The 23796-nt window shown below is 34.1% G+C and overlaps 1 non-coding gene across 1 annotated transcript; it reads right to left on the minus strand.

Moving 5' to 3' along the window:
- Positions 1 to 2111: 2111 nt before the first annotated feature.
- Positions 2112 to 2215, minus strand: LOC128282864 (small nucleolar RNA R71). The gene has a single exon (XR_008273216.1). It is a non-coding gene; the product is annotated as a small nucleolar RNA R71 (small nucleolar RNA).
- Between the last annotated feature and the right edge of the window lie 21581 nt (positions 2216 to 23796).

Below are 23796 nucleotides of genomic sequence, written 5' to 3' on the forward strand. Positions count from 1 at the left end.
TTTCATTTGCAATTCACAACAACATTGATAAACCGTAATTTATACATGTTTTTATCCCATGCTTATGGATGATTTCTCCTTAGATTTGGTGAATTCGTAATCCTTTAATTTCATGTTTTATACTTAGGTGAGCATAGGAGAATAAAAAGAGCGAGAAACGGGCCGAAAACGGAGAAAATAGACCAACATGAGAAATCAACAGGGCCTAGACTTTCTAACACGGGTAGTCCATACGGCCGTGTCCATTTGGAAGAATCGAAGCATGACTTACACAGGTAGACCACATGCCAGTGCCTATTTAACAGCCTTGACCACGGTCTGAAGTAATCACACACGGGCGTGTCACACGGGCGGGTCCTTGTCGAGCCCAAGTATAGTCCTATTCGGAAAAGACCATTTTTGAGGGCTCTTAGGCATTCTAAAGCCTATTTAAACACCAGATGAGGCACTAGAAAAGGGACACGGAGTAGAAGGCAAGGAATTACTAAAAAAAAGTCGATTGATCTATCTCAGAAGCCGGATTCATCGTCAGGACTGAAGATCTCCCTTCAATTTCCTTCAGGAGTTTTGGGTTTTCTTTATATTTTGTTATCTTTATTCTTTTGAGATGTTTTCTTTCATAATTATGAACTAAACCCCCTAAATACCTAAGGGGAATGAAACCTAAGATGGATCTTGTTATTATTATCTGAATTGTATGATAAATATTTGACTTGTTCTTAATTATGTGTTCTTAATTCTTGTTTTAATATTCTAGGATATTGATTCAAGTTAATGAGCTTATTCAGAGGAGAAAAAGTCCCTATCTAAGAGTAAATTTGTCGTAATTCAACAGAGTTAATTGCACGCCTAGAGATAGGGCGACAAGATTTTGCCAGATGAGGGTGAAACCTAATATGGGAGTCTATAGATCGAGTTAATGCAACACTAGGGTGTTAATTAGAAAGAGATTTCAATTAATTAACCTAGGGTTAGACGCCATTAGTCTCGAGAAAGATAATAATGTAACTTAGGGATTTCTACGGATTATGCCAAATGAATAAATCTAATTCAGAGTTAAATAACAAGTGAAGTCTAGGTGGATTTTTCCTTAGGTATTGTCTTAATCAATCGAGTTGTCCCAAAAGCTTTTCCCCAATTTTCTCTCTGTGCATCCTTAGTTTAATTAATTAGTTTAGATAAACAAATACCTTAATTTTTAGGCTAGATAATAAAAAGAAAGTAATCACTAGTACTCTTGGTTCCTTTGGGTTTGACAATCCGGTCTTGCTAAAGCTATACTACTGTTCGATAGGTACACTTGCCTTCATCGTGATAATAGTTAGTTTTAAGAACGATTAATTATATATTTTTAAAACCTATCATGAATATCACGTATCAAGTTTTTGGCGCCGTTGCCGGGGAACTAAGATATTAGAAACATTCGATTTTTATTACTTTAGCCATATTTACTTTTAGTGCAATCTACTTTTAGTTTAATTTCACTTTTATAACTTTTATTTTATTTTCTTCTGATAGGTTTTTCTAGTTTATGACCAGAAGAAACCCGTCAGGACCATTACTTTTCGATAGTGAGATCGATCGCATAGTTCGTAGAAACTGAAGAGAAATAAGGAAAATCTTAAGATACATAAGGAAGAGCAAGAGGACGACACTCACACCACAACTGAGGAGATGGCTGAAAACCAGGAAAATTCACTACCTCCTGCGATTGCTGCTAAGCAGAATCCTGCTCCGCGTACTATGCATGATTATGCTAAACCTTCTTTAACAGGAACTGAATCAAGCATAGTTAGGGCTGCTGTTGCTACAAATAATTTTGAATTGAAACCTAACACAATTCAAGTGATACAACAATTTGTTCAGTTTGATGGTTTGCAGGACAAGGATCCCAATGCTTACTTGGTGAATTTTTTGGAGTTTTACGATACATTTAAAATCAATGGCATTTCTGATGATGCCATTCGTCTTCGGTTATTTCCCTTTTCATTAAGGAACAAAGCTAAACAGTGGTTAAACTCGTTACCCTGAGGTCAATCACTACTTGGGAAAAAATGACTGAAAAGTTTTTATTTAAATATTTTTCGCCTACTAAAACTGCTAAATTATGTAATGATAATGATATCTCTTCTTTTGTGCAACTGGATTTAGAAACACTCTACGATGCATCGGAGAGATACAAGGACCTTTTGAAAAGATGCCCTCACCATGGGTTACCACTCTGGTTACAAGTTCAAATGTTTCACAATAGCTTGAATTCTTCGACTAGACAGATGATTGACGCAGCTGCTGGTGGAACTATCAATAATAAGACACTTGAGGATGCTTATGAATTTATAGAAGATATGTCACTGAATAATTATCAGTGGCAAGTCATGAGGACAAAGCCAACGAAAACAGCCAGCGTTTTTAACGTTGATTCGGTCACCATGCTCTCTAATCAGGTAGAAATTTTGAATAGAAAAATTGACAGTTTTCTTGGTTCGTCACACCTAGTAATGCAGTGCGAAGCAAGTGGAGGTGGATCAAGCAATTTAGAATACCTACACTATGGCCACAACATGGAGAACGGGTAGTTAAATTACATGGGTAATAATCCTCGATCTCAGAATAATCCTTATAGTAACACTTACAATACAGCTTGGAGGAACCACCCAAATTTCTCATGGGGAGGCCAAGGGAATCAAAGACCACCACCTCCAGGCTTCCAACAACCACCCTACCAACAAGGGAAAAAGCCGAACCTTGAGGAGATGCTAACAAAATTCATCTCAGTGTCAGAAACTCATTTTCAGAATATCGAGACAACACTTAAGAATCAACAAGCATCGATCCAAAGGCTCGAAACTCAGATAGGACAGCTCGCCAAATTAATATCTGAACGACCACAAGGTAGCCTGCCGAGTAACACTGAATCTAACCCGAGGGAACAACTCAACGCAATTACCATCCAAGACAAGGAAAGGTTAGTGGAACCTTAACCAGAACCAGGGCAAGGAATCGTGGTAAGTAAAAGCAAAGGTGAGGTAGACCACAGTGAACAAACACTGGTAAGTAAAGAGTACAAACCTTGTGTGCAATACCCCAATACGACAAGGAAAGACCGTACAGAAGAACAATTCGGTAAATTTCTTAAATTATTAAAGAAATTACATATTAACTTACCGTTTATTGAAGCTCTTTCGCAGATGCCAAACGCAGTCAAATTCTTAAAAGAGCTTTTAACAAATAAGTGAAAGTTAGATGAGGTGTCGCATGTGGAGCTAAATGCGGTTTGCTCAGCCATACTATAGAATAAGCTGGCTAACGAATTAAAAGATCCAGGAAGTTTTACGATTCCTTGTTTAATTGATAGCTTAGATGTTAATAATGCTTTGGCCGATTTAAAGTATCAATGTCATGCCTTACAAAATGTTTAAGCAACTAGGTTTTGGGTAACCCAAACAAACTAGGATGAGTATTCAATTAGCCGATAAAACAATTAGATTTCCTACGAGTATTATTGAAGATGTACTCGTTAAAATTGACAAATTTATATTCCCAGTTGGTTTCGTCGTTCTAGACATAGTGGAGGATAGTAACGTGCCTTTAATTTTAGAGAGGCCCTTTTTAGCAACTGCTAGAACGATAATTGATGTTGGTACAGGTGAACTTACACTTCGTGTGGGTGATGAAACAATCACTCTTCAAGCTTGTAATTCGAGTAACACCTCAAAAATCGAGGGTGATTGCATAAATCATACTACTAGTACTGATCATATGGTGAAACCCTCTGTGTAGAAAATAGGTTCGAAGAGTGCACATGAGCCGTGTTCAAGCAACAACAAAGGACCTATCTATGAAGAACGAAGGCTACAAGTTGAGGAACTAGATGAATGATGGACACATAAACCAAAACCATGCATTGACGAGCTCAATATTCTGCTAAATCAACTTAAGGTTGGAGACAAAGTACTACTGGATGCAGCAGATCCTCGTATTGCCACATCTAAATCTAATGGAAAAATTCCTCTCATGGTACTCAATATTTTTCCATACGGTACAGTCGAGGTAATTCATCCTAAATTCAACACTTTCAAGGTAAATAATACTCATCTAAAACCTTATCTTGATAAAATTAATAGTAGGGATGATGAGTGTAAACTCCTTGAACCACCATGACTATGCGGGATCAAAGTAAGTCGAGCTTAGACTATAAATAAGTGCTTCTCTGGAGACAACCTGAGCACTAACGGTGTTCACTTCTTTAAATTTTAGTTTCTAACATTTAATTCACTAACTGAGTCCTTGAAACATAGGGTTTCTAATCCACACGGCCCGGCACACGGGCGTGCCTTAGGCCGTGCTCACACCATGGATGAAGACACGACCATGCGATACGACCGTGTGAAAATAGGGCAAAAATTTTCCCAACACGAGATGCGATAAGTTGCCATGGTTGTGCGACGTGGCCGTGGGTGAGCCTGTCAAAACAACATTAGCGTGAGACATGCTCGTGTCTCAAAACCGTGGTTGAAACTGAGAATTTAGCACGGGCTTGCGACACCCCCGTGCCCACCACCCGTGTTCAAGACTGATAAAACAACACAGGCGTGGGAGAAGCGAATGAAGTAGAACACAGCCGTGCGACACGACCATGTGCATCGACAAGCCCAAAGGACACGGGCGTGGGACGAATTTCAGACGCGCCCAAATTTGAAAATCACTATATACACAGGCTGAAATAAGGGCACACGGGCATGCCTCACGAGCGTGTACTCCAAAATTTATATAAACCCTACACTATTCATCATCCCCTTCCTCAAAATCCCTAACCCTAGCCGCTGCAACTCTTTCCCACGCCCTCCTTACCACGCCCGTGCGCCGACCCATGCTGTTATATTTCCTAAAGAGTTCTTGATGTTATCACAGTTATAAAGAGCTCTAAAGCTCATCATTACCTAGGAACTCGAACCTCCACTGGCAAAGGTTCTTCACGATTGCCATGTCCTGTTCGACCACGACTATAGCTACTACCAGATATAATATTCTTTTGGTGTAGGACTTATGGCCTAATGAACCTCTACCACCACCGGAGTGTCCTCCTCCATTCTTATCAGGGCCTTGGCCGATTATTCTCCATAACTCCAATTCAAAGAATCCATTCATCATTCAGAAAGTTGCACTTCTCTCCCTATCTTATGATCTTATATCTATACCGTCGTAAATCTAACTTTGTACATTGAAGGCAATGTACATCTTAAGTGTGGGGGTCTTTTATATCATTATCAAAAAAATCCCTGAATGTTATGTTATTCTTATTTGATCTTCTCATATCATTATTAGAATGAATTTTGATTGATTTATGATTTTTTATTAATATGTCTTGAATTAAAACATAGGCATTTATGCATTGACTATTCAAACTTTAAGGAATTAGAGAATCAAGCATGATAAAGTTAATTTTTGAGAATTAAAAATTTTTAGGTTGTTTCCCCAAGTTTAGGTATTATCTTGAGTTAAAATTCACAGGTTTAAACATCAAAAAGCCATAATTTTTGTGAGATCTTGAACCTGTAGGGCATCTATTATTTCTTTCATGCTCACTTTTATTGTTGCTTTGAGTGCATCAATATTGAATTGTCATTCTAGAACTTGCTTGATTATGCATGTCAAAGCCACACCATTTGATTTGATATGTCGAGATGATAAAGGCACTTAGGTTTAACCCACTCACTCCATAAAAGCCTACCTTCACAATTAACCCTTAGTGAACCCCCTTGAGCCAAAAAACCCAATCATTGATTTTCCCTCAATATTAACCCTTAACCTATTATTGTTGAAATCCCCTAAATTAATTTGATCCCTATTTTTGTCTAGATTTAATTTAAATAAATTGCTTAGCTATTTTTTATTTTTATAGATGGCCTATTTTATTTGACTTGCTCTTAATTAAAAAAAAACAATACATACATATATATTAGTAGTTATTCATCATTTTTTGAGCTTAAGCGTTAATTGAAGCTCACTTGTATTCAATTAATGATTAGTTATTTTTCTAGTTAGGTAATTTTTCAATTCAATCTCGATTCTAACATTTTCTTTCAGCTTGTGACCACACCCCCTAACCAAAGCCACGTTACAACCCTCTAAAGACCTTTTGATTGATATATCATCTTAATATATAGTGGTGGAGATTTGATTTTCATGCAAGCCTATGTAATAACGTTTCATGTTGACTAATGAGTGCTTCATTTATTGTCCTTAAACACCTTGAGTGATATGAGTGAATATTTAGCGAGGATGTTAAACTTTGTGATATTTTGAATAAAAGGTAATCACTTAAATGTGGGGAGACACCTATGCATTCGTGATAAAATACTCAACTTGGAATATTTGAAACTTTGATGTTCTTCTAGTTGAATTCTCAATGTATGGCTACTTATGGTCTATTTTGAGATATTATCGATATGAATTATAAGTTGAGAAGAGTTTATTTTGATTGTGAGTTGAGGATTTTGCTTGAGGACAAGAAAACGCTTAAGTGTTGGGGTATTTGATAAACCGTAATTTATACATATTTTTATCCCATGCTTAGCACATTTATGGATGATTTCTCCTTAGATTTGGTGAATTCGATGCACCTAATCCTTTAATTTCATGTTTTATACTTAGGTGGGCATAGGAGAATAAAAAAGCGAGAAACGGGCCGAAAACGAAGAAAATGGACCAACATATGAAATCAACACGGCCTGGACTTCCTCACACTGGTAGTCTACATAGCCGTGTCTATTTGGCAGAATCGAAGCACGACTTACACGGGTAGACCACACGCTCATGCCTATTTAACAGCCTTGACCACGGTCTGAAGCAATCGCACACAGGCGTGTCCCTATCAAGCCCAAGTATAGTCCTATTCAAAAAAGGTCACTTTTGAGGCTCTTAGGCATTCTAAAGTCTATTTAAACACCTGAGAAGGCACTTGAAAAGGGACACGGAGTAGGAGGCAAGGAATTACTCAAGGAAAGCTGATTGATCCATCTCAGAAGCTGGATTTATCGTCAAGACTGAAGATCTCCCTTCAATTTCCTTCAGGAGTTTTGGGTTTTCTTTATGTTTTGTTATCTTTATTCTTTTGAGATGTTTTCTTTCATAATTATGAACTAAACCCCATGGATCTTGTTATTATTATCTGAATTGTATGATAAATATTTGACTTGTTCTTAATTATATGTTCTTAATTCTTGTTTTAATATTCCAGGATATTGATTCAAGTTAATGAGCTTATTCAGAGGAGAAAAAGTCCCTGTCTAAGAGTAAATTTGTCGTAATTAAGCGGAGTTAATTGCACGCCTAGAGATAGAGTGACAAGATTTTGCTGGATTAGGGTGAAAACTAATAAGGGAGTCCATAGATCGAGTTAATGCGACATTAGGGTGTTAATTAGAAAGAGATTTCAATTAATTAACCTAGGGTTAGACGTTATTAGTCTCGAGAGAGATAATAATATAACTTAGGGATTTCTAAGGATCAAGTCAAATGAATAAATCGTCTGATTCAGAGTTAAATAACAAGTGAAGTCTAGGTGGATTTTTCCTTGGGTATTGTCTTAATCAATCGAGTTTTCCCAAAAGTTTTTCCCTAATTTTCTCTCTATGCATCCTTAGTTTAATTAATTAGTTTAGATAAACAAATCCCTTAATTTTTAGGCTAGATAATAAAAAGAAAGTAATCACTAGTACTCTTGGTTCCTTTGGGCTTGACAATCAGGTCTTTGTAAAGCTATACTACTGTTCGATAGGTACACTTGCCTTCATCGTGATAATAGTTAGTTTTAAGAACGATTAATTATAAATTTTTAAAACCTGTCACGAATATCACGTATCAAGCATCATACAATGTTATCCAATTCATACCCAGAATTATATCAAATTCGTCAAATGGCAACAACATCAGATCAGCCGGAAAATAAAAATCTCGAATCATCAATGGACAGTTCTTGCACACTTTATCAACCAACACACACTTGCCTAAAGGGTTCGATACTCTAATTACAAATTCAGTAGACTCTACTGGTAAAGTCTTACTGGATACTAAATTCACACATATATATGAATGAGTTGATCCTGGATCTACCAATGCAATAACTTTAGTATCATAGAGAGTAAAAGTACCGGTGATAACATCTGGAGATGACGCTTCTTCGCGAGTGCGAATAGCTTAGGCTCGGGCCGGTGCTCTAGCATTAGATCTCGTAGCAGTGTCTTGTGTCACACCTTTACCACCACTCACATTGCCCGTGTTTTTGGGTGGTCTACCTCTAGCTGTAGTGTTACTCGACCTCGTGTTCTATACGGTATCTTATTCAGCCAACTCCAGACAATCACGGATAAAATGATCCAATGATCCACATTTAAAACAAGCCCTATCTTTCAATCTACAATCACTGGGATGCCGTTTACCACAATGTTTACATTCAGGTCGGTTAGGTCTCACACTGGCAGCACTAGCAACATATGTAGTTTGGGCTTTAGAATTCACAAGTTACTTTTCACGATCTCTGTTTGAATGTCTCGAAATTTCTTCGATGCAGACTGATAAGATTTACTAGTTGATCTCTTTCTTGAATCTTTGGCTTCAAAATCAGCTTTTCTCTTTTCTTTGCTGAGATCCTCAGCTTTACAAGCCATCTCAACCAGTACGACAAATTCCTTCAATTCAAGTATCCCGACTAATAGCTTTATATCTTCATTCAACCCATTAACAAATTGTTTGCACATAATCTCCTCAGCAAACACATATTCCTGAGCATACTTGCTCAAATGCACAAATTCTTTTTCATATTCTGTCACAGTCATTCAGCCCTATTTCAACTCTAGAAACTCTTTATGTTTCTGATCGAGAAATCTTTGACTTATGTACTTTTTTCGAAACTTAGTCTGAACAAATCCCAGGTAACCCGTTTTCTAGGAACCACCGATGTCAACATTTTCCACCAATGATATGCATTATCTCTAAGCAAAGATACTACGCATTTGATACATTCTTCCGGAGTACAGGACGATTCATCAAATGCTCTTCTTGTGTTCTCGAGCTAGAACTCAGCTCTCTTAGCATCATCATCAACTGTAGCCCAAAACTCTTCAGCCCCATGCTTTCGAATCTTATCAACAGGTGGCTTACTTAATCGAATCAGATCTATCACTTGTGGCACAACTGGGACTTGTTGAGGAACAGGTGGGGGTGGAGGTTATTGAGTAGCTGGATTCATTTGAACAAACTCCGTGAATGACTCACTCATCATTTGGAAGAAGGCTTGTTTAGCCTCTCCTCATTGGTTACTTGAAATAGGCCTAGAATCAACCGGCACTACCCCTTGAGCGGGAGCAGGCACATTACTTTCCACATCATCAGCTATGGCTCGATCTGGATCCATTTGCTATATGAAAATACATTTTAACTGTCAGGAATCATCACACAATCGCAGTTTTATATATGGCATGTATAGCTAGACTCTCATACACTACGTTAGTCCTAGAATCGACTAAACCGTAGCTCTAATACCAATAAATGTAACACTTTTAACTCGTATCCATCGCTGAAATAGGGTTTCGAGACATTACCAAATAATACACTTTATTCACGTACATTTATACATTCGTAATAAAAAAATCCATACAAATCATGTACAATATCCCTTATAAGGCTTTACGAGACCTTAAAACATGCTTAGAAGTGGTTCGGGACTAAACTGATAACATTTACAAACTTTAGGAAACCTAAAAAATTTTTCAACATTTAAGGGTCACAGGTAGGTGTTAACAGGCTGTGTGCCTCACACGGCCACTAGACACACTTGTGGCACAGGCCGTGTGAAAATAGGGCATACATACTGACTTGTACCACACGGCCAGAGACATGCCCGTGTGCCATAGTCGTAAGAAAACTAAGGAGGTTACTGACTTGGATCACAAGGCCAGCGACACGCCCATGTGCCAGCCCGTGTGTGTTACACGGCCAGTAGACACTCTCGTGTGTCTAGACCGTGTCAAAACTGTAGGGTATACTGCCTTAATTCGAAAAGGTACCCAGAGGACACATGACTATGTAACATGACCATGTGTTCCACACGGCTGTAGGGGTGAGTATTCGATCGAGTCGAGTCGAATCGAATAAAAAATTTTCGAGTAAGTTGAGTTGACAAATCCTATTTTAACAATCGAACTCAATTTGAAATTTTTTCGAATCGAATCAAATCAAGTCAAAAAATTTCGAGTCAATTCGAGTCGAGTTAACAAATCCTATTATTTATACTTAATGTTGTGTATAGATGGACCGACTATTTAACTAGTAGATGAAGTACAAGATTATTTAACTACATGAACAATATAATGATTTAGTCTTTTAACTTAATGAGTAAAAATTTATCAAAACGACGTAGTTTTACCTTTTAACTTACTTATTTTGAATTTTAACTTTTAATAAAGTAAACATTTATCAAAACTACGTAGTTTTGTCTTTTCTTATTCGGATTTTCGGATAACTCAAATTGTGTAACTCATATTCGAGTTAAACTGAAAAACTTAATTTTTTATTCGAGTTGATCCGAATAACTTGATTAACTCAAATAACTCGAACTATTTAATTCAAAATTTGAATTTTTTATCGAGTTTTTCGAATCGAATCGGATTTTGCTCACCCCTATACGGCTGAGACACAAGCCCTTGTCTCTGCCCGTATGGACAACAATAGGCCATTTGAAAATCCAATTTGTCACCCTAATCTCTTGCACACAAATACACCAAAATGGTATAATTTCATCACATATTTAAGCAACCAAAAACCTTCCAATTCATACACAGATCATGCCATCTATTCACAACCATTACAACTACTCAATTCCATAACCAAAAAATTCCATTTCAATATGCCAAAATCATCAAAAACATGCATAACTTCTAAATGCATTTACCTTTCAACTTATCACTTATTTCATGCCTCAAAACCAAGTCACAACTTACCATCATTCCAACCTTAAAACTCCAATTTATAAACAACCAAAAGAACAACTATATAACCATATCAACAACTATTGCAAACATACCAAAACTCAATATAACTTATAATTCACATATATCACTTAACAAGCACATAATTCAAGCCAACTTAATTGGCCTTACAGTTTAACATTTACAAGCCAAATCTCATAGCTATAATCATAACTCAAAACACACCAAAATGACACTAGCCTATACATGCCATATACCATATATACAAAGATCTAAAAGTACCAACAAGTAGTCGATAGTATGATGATGGTTCCTGATGATCCCTGATGTCCGAGCTAGCTTTGATAATCTATAAAACATGAAAATAACACACAAGGTAAGCTTTTAAAGCTTAGTAAGTCATATACAAATAAAGCTATCATATGAATCACAACATTTCTATCAATAGGCCAAGTACAAGTAAACACATATAGATATATAAACCATTCTCAATGAATACATATTCATTTTCTCATATAAACTCATCTATTACTTCACTTTCCAATACTCGTATGAATCTCGTACGTACCTGAGTCATTTAACTCTTTAACACATTCTTTCTCAACTTGTATTTTCCTGTTGAACCACTTAGAATCATTAAGGATACTCAAAAATCACATAAGCTCGTACAATGCCATATCCCAGATATGGTCTTACATGTTATCACATATCGATACCATTGTCCCAGACAGGGTCTTACACGAAATTGAGTAACGATGCTAATGTCCCAGACATGGTCTTATACGTAATCTCAATACAATGCCAATGTCCTAGACATGGTCTTACATGTAATCACATTTCGATAACCTAATGTCATGACATTCGTATCCTATGCTATTCCTAAGGTTCGTACGGGACTTTCAGATGTCGTAACTTCGTCAATTCTAACTCGTATTTTCTCATTCAACATTCATACCAATTCAATCATAACAAAACATATATAATTCATTGTAAAGATATTTATTTGCATATGAAGTTACCTCGTAGTAGGAAATAACAGACGGGGTTGACTATTCGATAACTTTCGTTTTCTCCCGATCTAAATTCGATTTCTTTCATTCTTGATCTATATACATTCAAAATTAACTCTTTTATTCATCAATACATTCAATTTCATCCACAAACACATATTTAGGTATTTTTACACTTTAGCCCCTAAAGTTACACATTTATTCAAGATAGTCCTTATTTCATAAATACACAAAATTCACAAAATTTGACAAAAACCATGCTTGGCCGAATTCTCTATAGGTCCCTAGCAGTCCATATTTTTCATTTATTTCATAATTTAACCGCTCAAATTACACTTTTCTCAATTTAATCCCTAATTGACATTTTTGTCAAAAATCACTTTACAAAACATGTATATCAAACACCAAGCTTGCATAATTCATCATCAAACATAATAAAACTCATGGGTTCATCAATTAAAATTTTCAAAATCACTAACAAACTAAAAAATTAAGGTACGGGCTAGTTAGTACTCAAAGCAACGATCACAAAAACGTAGAAATCATCAAAAACTGAGCAAAATACATACATTAATCAAAGATCTATATTGCCAAACCTTAGTTGAATGTAAAAGCTTCCTTTTTCTTCAACAATCAGTTATGGATGATGATAATGGAGCTTATTTAATTTTGTTTTATTAATATTAACCTTAATAATCATTTTACTATTTTAACCATAGTTATAAAACATGAAAACTAATTAATACATGTCCATAATGGTCCACTCAAGCAATTAATGGTCCATAGTTATAAAACATGAAAACTAATTAATACATGTCCATAATGGTCCACTCAAGCAATTAATGGTCTAATTGCAACATAAGGACCTCTCATTTAATAAGCCATAGCAATAAAGCACATTTAACATATAGAATGCCACTTTTGTATTTTACGCAATTAAGTCCTTTTATCAAATTAAGCTGTTAATCGATAAAATTAACTCATGAAATTTTCTGTAAACACCAAAGATAATATTAAAATAAATTTTCTAACCTCAGATTTGTGGTTTTGAAATCACTGTTTTGATTTAGCTAAAATCAGACTGTTACACAAATAACAGATGTGATATATATGGGCCTCGTCGACAAGTCTTTACATCCTTTATCAATCCATCTCCAATTGCCAATCTCATCAAAGATGATAGCCTTTTGCTGCATATCAAAAGTAAATAGAGGCTAAGTGGGTCATTTTGTTGAAGCCTTTTCTTTGGTATTATTCATCCTCTAGGATCCCCATTTAGCATAATAGAGTGAGAGACTGAATTTATACAATGCATAATAAGGTCAACCCACGCCATAAAAAACCCCCTTTTTAGCATCATCTGCTTTAGAAAACTCCATTCCACCTTGTCAAATGCCTTTATCATATCTAGTTTTAATGTAAAAAACCTTTTTCTGCCTATTTTATTCTGCTTGAAAGTATTCAATACTTCATAAGCTAACAAGACATTATATTTAATTAATCACCCAAGAAAAAAGTACTTTGCACTTCATTTATGCAATCATTTAGTACTTTCTGAAAACAATTAACTATTATCTTTTAGATAATTTTATAAAGTACCGTATACAAGTTAATAAGCCAAAATTGTTTTAGATTATTTAGATTAACAACTTTTGGAATAAGGACCATATGAGTGAGATTAATACTCAATAAAGTAGCACCTCCATTTAAAACATCCAAGCAGAAAGATCCCATATCATGTCCCACAATTTGCCAATATTTTTTAACAAACAAAACTGGCAAACCATCTAGTCCTGGAGCCTTTGTAAGGCTCATGTCCTTTAGTGTGATCATAATTTCCTCCATTGTATAAACTTATGTTAGGGATCTATTCATTTCTTCCGTAATACAATGCCTTACCCCTCCTAAGATGTGATCAGTATTCCTTATTCCTTGGGATGAAAATAATTTTTCAAAATACCCATTCGTTATAGACAACATGCCTTGATGATCAGACACCACCTGCCCATCCCCCTTCTGGAGTCTTTTTATGAGATTTGTGTGCCTTCGTTGGGAAACCAACTAATGGAAAGACGTCGTGTTTCTATCATCCAGTTTTAACCAGTTTGCCCTTGCCCTTTGTTCCCAATATTGTTCTTTCTTTTCAATTTCTATATTTAAATGCAACTTTATTTCCATAAGTTTCAACAAATTTTCCTCATTTTTGTCCCTCTCATTTAAATGATCAATCTAGTTGTATAGCTTCTTTTTATTACCCGTTGTCTTCTTCTTAATGTCATCCTCCTATTTTCGCAATCCTGCATATAAATATGTAAGACATTGAAGGATATTTCCTTCACTAGTAAACCATAGTTGTTGAATCTTAGCTTCACATGTATCCCTCATGGTTCACCATAATTCAAATTGAAATTTGTGTCTAGTATTCTGTTTTCCTTCTTGGGTCGTGGATAAGAGCAATGGACAATGATTTGAAAAAGAGTGCGCCAAATGTCGTAGGTGTAACTCGGGAAACCTTGTCCATCAACTTGAACTTGCCACCCCTTGTATAACCTCTCTCTAATATTATTTTCAAAAAAATTGCCTCCTATGTGAACCATGATCCTTTATATCCCATATCCTCTAGTTGACAAGCTGCTAGTGTAGATCGAAATTCCTCCATTTGTCTTTCTTTTTTGGGCAATCCCCTTTTTCTCTCGAAAGAATATAGAATAACGTTGAGGTCACCACACACCATCTAAGGCAAACTCCAATCCTGTCCTATTACTTTTAGAATGTTCCAAGCCTCAGCTCGAGCTTTCATGCCAGGAGCTACGTAGAATCCAGTCATCCTCCATTTTCCACTCCCCTTTTCCTCTTGAATCTCAACAATAATGTGTTGTTTTGAAAAATTCCCATACCTCATCCCACGTTAAGCCCACCCCTAGTGCCATCCACCGATACATTAATGCCATTATGAAAACCAAACATCCTACGAACTTTTTCCATCTTTGTTGCTTTTAATTTATCACCATCAAGAAGATAATTTGGGGATGATATACTTTCAGCAAATGCTGAAGCCTTCTAATAGCCTAAAAATTCCCCAACTCATGATTTTCATTGTATTTGGTCAGCTTGCCCCTTGGCGGTGGCTAATATTACTGTGTTATTAGTGTAAGCAAACTCCTTGTTACCCCCGAACATTTTGCCTATCCCATCCCATTGATGGGCATCATGGTTTGCCTTGGCTTCTTCTTGCATTCTACGCCTTTAATGGGGTTGTCCTCTAAATCATGTTTCATTAAATCTCATTCCACGCCGTCTAAAACTCCTCGTCCCATGCTCCTTTCCAAATTCAACCTCAACACTAGATTACTTTCCACTCTCTTATTTGAAAAGTTAGTATCTCACAATTTCCTTCTCCCAAATCGCTCCCCAAAATTCTCAGTAAAAAAAGTCGTCTCTCCTTCATTACATAGCCAGGCACGCCTAACTATTGTAGCCCTCTTTTTCGGTACCTGTAACGTGATGTCCCAACCCATCTCTATCTCTTAGTAAACTCTCACTAGCCGAATTAGGAAAAAGTTGTCTCCTTGGCCCAAGCAACCACATACAAAACAAAACAAAGTGAGTTTCGCATGTTGGAACTTGGCGTATGTATGGTTTTAAGGGGAAATTTGAATTCTTTCGACATTTCAGCGGGGATCTCACATCGATTTTTACCCTAATTTGTAGAAAATTCTTGTACCTGTTACTAGTCTACTTCGCATCATATTCTTCGAAAGAGCAAATAAAATTCCCAAATCATTTAGCAATATTTTTTGAGAAAAATCCCAGTAGAAGATCATGAACTTGAACCAAGAATAAAGAATAGATTAATGACACTTGCATTGGGTATTCATTAACATCAAGTAGATGAAAAAAAACCAGAAGATGGTTGTTAAACGTCCATGGTGCCCTTCTTACCACTCTGTCGATATCCAATTGGTGAAAAAACCTAAATAAAAACTTTTTTTCTCCCAGATCTGATATCTGAACACCCCCAAGTGGGTGCCACAGATTTTCCAAAGTATTCTGCATTGCTGGGAAGTGGACGATGCTTGTCGTAAGAAAACATCCAACCAAATACAGATAAAAAATCGACTTCTACATCTCAGATCCCTATGTAACTACCATGCCTCATCTTCACCATCCGTTATACTCAATCCCGCCAATTCATCTTCCATGATGAGAGATATATATGCAGCAATCTGGACGTAAATAAGCTTAATTTTAACAATTTCTTTTGAATTTATTTTTTGAATTTATTTAATTTAATCTTTTTAAATAAGCTAGTGTACGTGTATATTCGTGACTAGCTCATAGTTGCCAAAACCAAATCAGATTATCGATTGAACTAGGGATCAATAGTCAAACTGGTTCATTCTATACAAAGATTATTAAATATCAGTTGAACTACTAAAAACCGATTGAAATGGGTTAAAGCTAGTTAAATATTTAAATTTGTTTCTATAATTTATAAAATGAATGCTTATATTTTTATCATTTATTTGTGTTTGTTATTTTCCTATTTTTTTTCTAATTTTCTTTAAGATTTTTCAAGAATTCTTTTTCATGATTGAATCGATAGTCAATCATTGACTTAAAATTGGTTGTTTAACCAATTTAACTGTCAATTTGATTGTTACAAAATTTCATATTATCCATAATGTATTCACATTATCATTATGTATGTATGTATCTAGTAAATAGTTAAAACGATGGAAAGAACAACCCTACAATGATTCTAAACCTCAAAGATAAAACTAAACCTTTAGTTGACACAATTTGTGCATATATGGTCTTTTTCATGATTTGTTAATTAGGTTTATTTGATTAGTTGCATAATTTGTTTTATTTTATTTATTAATGTTATGTAAGATTATTAATTTGTTAATCAAATTGAATTTTAATTATCTTAAATATTTTTTATGATAATTTTCTTAAATATTTTATATGGCTTTATTCATAACTTAATTTTAGGTTACCTAAGTTTCAATTATTCGCTTAATTATGGATTTCATCCCTTATTTTATGAAAATTCAAAAAAATTAGTTTTTTAACTTTAATTTGTTATAATTTAATCATCGTATTTTACAATAACTACAAAGTTAGTCTAGTTATTGGTAAATACATAAATTTTAACTATTGATTTTTACTAGTTTGTTGCATATAAATTGTTGAAATCTCAATTTTGTTAATTCATTATATATAAATTGTTGAATCGTTAACTCCTAGATCAACAATTTAATAGTAGGGTTCAATAGATTATCAATTGGACTAACTTATCAATTTCCATTAAGTATAAGGATCAAATTTTAACAATTAAAGTAAAGAGACTAACCTAATAGAGGGGTGAAATTAAGAATTATATCTATTCTTTTGTACCAAATAGACATATCAAAATCGATATGATTTAATATCATATTATATCTATCTATCTATTTATCTATCTTATAGACATATTAAAATTATGTTAACAAATAAATTAATAAAGTAGATAATACTAAATTAAAATTATTAGTAAAAAATTACTGTACAACAACGTCTTAGTAATATAGAGCAACAATGAATCTATTCAATATTGATAGAGCTAATACACAACAATATATTTTCATTTCAAATTTTTATCATTGAATTTAAAATTTTGTTAATATAAATATTTTAATATTTATCAAACATTTTATAATAATAATAATTTACGATTAAATGAGATATTTTTTTATTTTAATTATTTTCATTTAAAAGTTGCACTATTACGTTATTTTGAATGAGAAAAGAATTAAAATTAACAAACAATAATTTTGTAAAAATATTTTAAAAGAGTTATGTCATGTTTGGTTCACCGTAATAGAATAGGGTCGTAATTAAATAGAGTTGTAATGAAATAGAGCTGTAATCGAATAGAGCTATAATTAGTAACTCAATTGTTTGGTTGAATGGAATGAAATAGAGCCAGGATAGCATTATTGTGTTTGGTTGAATGTAATAGATGTTGTAATAGCATAAGGAAAAAGACTTAAATGACCAAATTACCCTTAGTATAATTTTTTTTGTAGATGATTATTGTTATTGTTATTAAATTTAATAAGATTACTATTAGATATATTTTAATAACAATAAAATAAATAATATAATTATATTTTAACATAATTATTATTAAATACAATTTAATAAAATAATATATAATTTAATAACATTCTTAATATAATTATTATTAAAATATGAATTAAAAAATCATAATATATAATATTATAAAAATAATTTATAACCTACATTATTATTTTTAAATTGCAATACATATTTAATGTGCTAAAATATCATTAGTGAAACAAATAATTTAATTATCTTCTAAAATAAAAAGAAAAATATTAAAAGTAATAAATAGCTTGAGAATTGTATTTTACATCCCAACATAATATTCATATACTAACAAAAGTTACATGATGTCATTAGCTTATATGTCATAATCTATATGTTAAAATTTTACAACATCAAACAGTTATAACATTGTAATGGCATTCTATCATGTCATTACACCATTCAAATACTACATGTACAAAAAGTTACTGAAACATCATCAACACAACCATGATTTTTAATGGTCAGAAAGCAATCCTCTCACCCATTCCAATCACATAGAAGAAGGTAGACAAACAAAATGAGCATTTGGATTAGATGGTTTGGAATTTTGCTCAACGCGAGATAACGCTCATTCTTAGTTAATCCTTCTACTTCACATAAGGTTGGATATAATTTTAGAGCACTTTCTTGAATGACCATTTCTTACTTTTGTTGAATTAGCACTTTTGAGGCAATGCTCCTACTTATTTCAAGGCCAATGGTCCGTATGTTTTCTGCCAATAACGTGGTAGCATCAGTAAATGAAGTAAAAGAAATTTGTTCACTTTCATCAGGAATCTTCTTTTTTTCTTCTTGGAAAATATGGAATCATCTTGGTTTCTAAATGGTTCCAATTGTGTAACTAAGAGATTCATCTCATCCAAAGAAACATCAACGTCGCATGCATGGAAATCATTTTTTTCTTTTTGAGTATTTACAGTAGCTACATCCTCAGCATCTATTTCCTCAATAATAGTAGCGGCTATTTGAGCATCTTTCCCATTGGCTTTATCTTTTGCGTAGATGGCAGTAAGTTGGTCATAATAGGGGAAACTGTGATGTCTGAATTGATCGGTTTCTTTATGACTCTATTAAAAAGGAGGAATTCATATTAGATATAAGTTTGGTCAAAACAAGATAATAAAGATAGAAAATAATTCTTACACTTATATACGAGTTCCACACAACGTCTTCAACAACAAAAAGTTGCCTATGCTCGTCCCAACCAAAGCCTATAACAGCCTATTTTTGGGGTTAATCGGAATAGTGGTTTCGGGACCATAATCCAAAGTTAAAATATTTATTTTATTATTTTAATAAATTCTACGGTATGATATTAGAGATGTGTGAAAGTTTCGTAAAGAAATTTTACCGTTCGAGTGGTTAATTTAGTAAAAAGGGCCTAATCACATAAAAAGAAAAAGTTGATAGTTAAATGTGAGAATGTTTAATTGAATTTGTCTTTATAATATGATGCATTTATAATGTAATTAGACCATTATAAGGGTTAGTGGAATTCATGGCTTGGCAAATTGTAAATAGAATAAGTTTTAAAGGTTGGTTAGGTAAATTGAATAATAATAGATTAGATAAATAAAAAAAATACAAAAGTATGGCCTTATTGCTTCATTATTTCCGAATATGCAAAGAAAGAATAGGAGAAAAGAGTTTTAAGGGTTTGGCACATTTGGGGCTTGATTTAGGTAAGTTCTAAGCTCGGTTTTCGATAATTTTTATGTTTTTGAGATCGTTGCTTCATGTTTTACAAAACCCATGCTTAAATTTTAGAATTTGATGATGATTTCATGAGATGCCATAGTTGATTTTGTGAGCTTTGTGATGATAAATGGTGAAATATGAAAGCTTGATGATAGATAAATATATTTTGTATTGGAATTTTTGATGAATTTGAATATTTTAGGCTAATTTGTGAAAATGAGAAATTGAGGGACTACAATGTGAAATAAATTGTATATATGAGCTTATAAGGACTAGAGGAAAATTTGACCAAGCATGAGTATGGTCAAATTTTGAATATTTTGTGTTTTGTGAAATAGGGACTAAATTGTGAAAAATGTGAAATATCAGGGGCAAAAGTGTAATTAGCCTATTTATGTGTTTTTAGATGGATTTGATTGAGTATATGGTTAAATAAGTTTAATTTTCATTGAATTAGATCAAGAAATGAGAAAATCGGATTTGGATAAGAGAAAGTCGAAAATTATCGAATAGTCGTTCTGGTCCGTTCGTATCCGTATGAGGTAAGTTCATAAGTAATTAAATGTTATTAAATTGAAATGTATGTGAATTATATATATATATATATATATATATATATATATATGCTTAATTAAGTTGTAAAAGAATATAAATGTGAAGTTGACGTATGTAAAATATGAACTGAAGTTGAGGCACTAAGTGTGCGATAAATGAAATAGCTACGGCTGTTAAAATGACACTGAGTGTGAGAGATTATAACAAAATTGGCTGAGTAAATGGCACTATGTGTGCGATACCGATATGAGTTTGGTTTAATGCAATGGCACTAAGTGTGCGATATAATTATAGCTTCGGGTAATAAATTGGCACTAAGTGTGCAAGTTCATTGAATGTTCATTGATGATCGAATGAATTGGTGTTTCAAGCATTAAAGTGATAAAGGTGATAGGTAAGAACGTAATGGTACAGGTATGTAAGGAATATATGTGATTGATGATGTTAAATATGTAGTAGATGAAAATTTATGCACTGAAAGCGAGTATGATTATGATTAGTAAATATATGATTTATGTGAAAACGAGATGTGGATACTAGTAAGTTATCTATGATCAAATGAATTATATGAGAAAGGTAGAATTGTAAATGTGATTTGCCATATAAGATTCAGTACATGGGATATATATATATATATATATATATATATATATATATATGAAATTGATATGAAATGTGAGCATGATTCAAATGATGATATGTGAAATATATGAAAAGGAACGATGTATTATAAATGTTCTTATATAAAATTGTGGTCTTACGTTTTGGACACGAGAATTATGAAAAAAATGGAATATGGTTATTCGGGTTTTGAAATGCATAAGAAGGAATTTATATATTTTTATGCATGAAATGAAATAAATGACTATGTTTTGGTTGGTTATGTAATGAAATTACTAAATGTGGCGATGTTGGATTATATAGAAAAGTGATTTAATATGTGTATGAAGTTAACTAAATTTTGACTTAATCAAGTTGAATTATATGCAGGATTTTGTGAAGATTTAATTGCTTATGACTTACTAAGCTCTCGAAGCCTACTCTGTGTGTTTTTCCTTTGTTTATAGAGTTTTGGAGACTTGCTCGGGTTGGAAGTCGCAGGAGATCTCATCACACTATCCAGTTATCGTTTCTGTAAATAAAAGCTTTGAGTTTGTGGTTAAGTGGCATGTATAGGCTAGAATTATGTTAATATGAATGTAATATATATATATCCATGTGATATGGCTTGGTTTTGGTTGTGATTGTATATATGTTTTTGATATGATTTGGTATGTGTACTAAGCATAGTTTTGGTGCTTGTAGGTTTGACCCAATTGGGGTGGCAAATTGGCTATTCAAATGGCCTATTTTTGTCCACACGGGCAGAGACGCGGGCGTGTGTCTCAGCTGTGTGTGACACACGGTCACGTTACACGGCCGTGTGTCCCCTGGGGTACCCTACGAATGAAAGTCAGTATACCCTCCAATTTTGGCACGGCCAAGCACACGGCCTGTTCACACGGGCGTGTGACCTGTAAACCTTGGAAGTTAAGCTTTCAAAATTTTTTTATATGTGTTCGGTTTAGTCCTGACCCATTTCTAATATATGTTTAATGTCTCAATGACCTATACATGGGACTCTTTATTAACGTTTGATTTATGATGTTTCGATGTTTATGAAATGATTGTGAATGTTTAGTATTTCTGGTAGCGCCTCATAATCCGATTCCGGCGACAGAGACGGGTTAGGGGTGTTACATTTAGTGGTATTAGAGCTATGGTTTAGTCGGTTCTAGGACTACCATGTCGTATGTGAGTCTAGCTGTACATGCCATAGTTAACCTGCGATAGTGTGACATCTCCCAGATCTAACGAAATTGTTTCGTAAGACAGAGATGATGTGACAGCCCAAAATTGACCCTAGTCGGAACGTGGTTTCGGGACCACAAAACCGAGGCATAAAAATAATTTAATGCTCATTTTGATGCTTATGATATGTGTTAATTCGTGTGTGACATTTTTTGATGTTTGATTTAGAGTTATAAATGTGAATTTCACTAGAAAGGACCTAGTAGAAAACTTTGAAAGTATGATGGGGAAATGTGTGATGACTAATTAAAGCATGCATGCAAAACAATGGCCTTGCATGTCAAATATCCCTCTTTTATAGGAGGTGGCGGTCATGACAAGGAGTATGGGCTAAACATGTCATGAAACATGTTTTGTTGGTGCATTAGGGAGAAACAATAAACAAATAAGTATGGGTAATAAAGAAAGAAAAAAAATGTGTGTGAGTGAACCCCCTTGTTGCAGTGCATTGAGGAAGAGAAAAGAAAAAATTGTTCATCCATTTTTCATTCTCTCTTGACCGAAAATACTAGAGGAGAAGGAGGAATTTTGCTTCATGCTTGGTTTGGAAGAGGATTAGGAAGAGGTTTGGCTATACTTGCATCAAGATTAAGGTATGTTTGAGGTTGTGCCATGAGATTCATGCATGTTTTTAGTGGATAGCTTGATGCTCTTGTTAGCCCATGGTTCAAACCTTTGTTATATCATGGGGATGGTATTTGGCCAAGGTGGATTTTGTGTTAATGCCATTGCATGTTAAATATGAAGCTTGCTAATGAGTGAGAGTTTGATAGATACTATGAGGTTAAACTTCATGAGGTTGTAAGCTTGTAATTTGGATGATGAAATTTATGCTTTGTGAAGGTAAATGGTGTGGAAGGAGCATTCGGCCATGGTAGTAGGATGAAATGCAAAATGTTAGTATTTGCTTTCTAGTGTATAAATGCGTATTAGCGAGTTTTGAATTTGAAATGAAACGAGATATAATCAATACGAGTAACCATACTTGTAGGAAGTATTGAGCATAATTGGCCTCAACATATACATGCATACTCGGCCACATGAGAAGATTAGTGTTGCATGCTTTCGTTAGAGGCAAGCATATTGATGCCTTTATCTTGGTTAGGAAAATCGACTAAAAGGGATATGAGTTAATATGTTGAGTTGATGCATGATTTCACATGTATGTGACTTTAATGTCTAATGTATAAATATGGGCTAAGTGCCTTGTATTCCTCTTTTCGATGCTCAAATGATTAAGTCAATTTGTTTGTTTAATTAAGCTCAAGAGCCTAGAGGATCAAGTTGGATAAGGGAAGGGAAGAAGTGATCGAATAGCCACGAAATCGTTCGACCACATCCGAGGTAAGTTTTAAGCGATTAATCGTTGAGTAAATTCAATCATAATAGGACATAATGAGTTGATTTGATAAGATATGATGTGGCCATGATATGTCTTAAGCCCAAATGGTAAGTTCATAAGTGTTTGGACTTGGAAAGTTAAGAGCAAATTGTAATAAATTGCTTGGACAGCAGCAGTAATGTGATTTTAGAAA

Source organism: Gossypium arboreum, chromosome 10 (assembly GCF_025698485.1).
Source record: "Gossypium arboreum isolate Shixiya-1 chromosome 10, ASM2569848v2, whole genome shotgun sequence".
NCBI lineage: Eukaryota > Viridiplantae > Streptophyta > Magnoliopsida > Malvales > Malvaceae > Gossypium > Gossypium arboreum.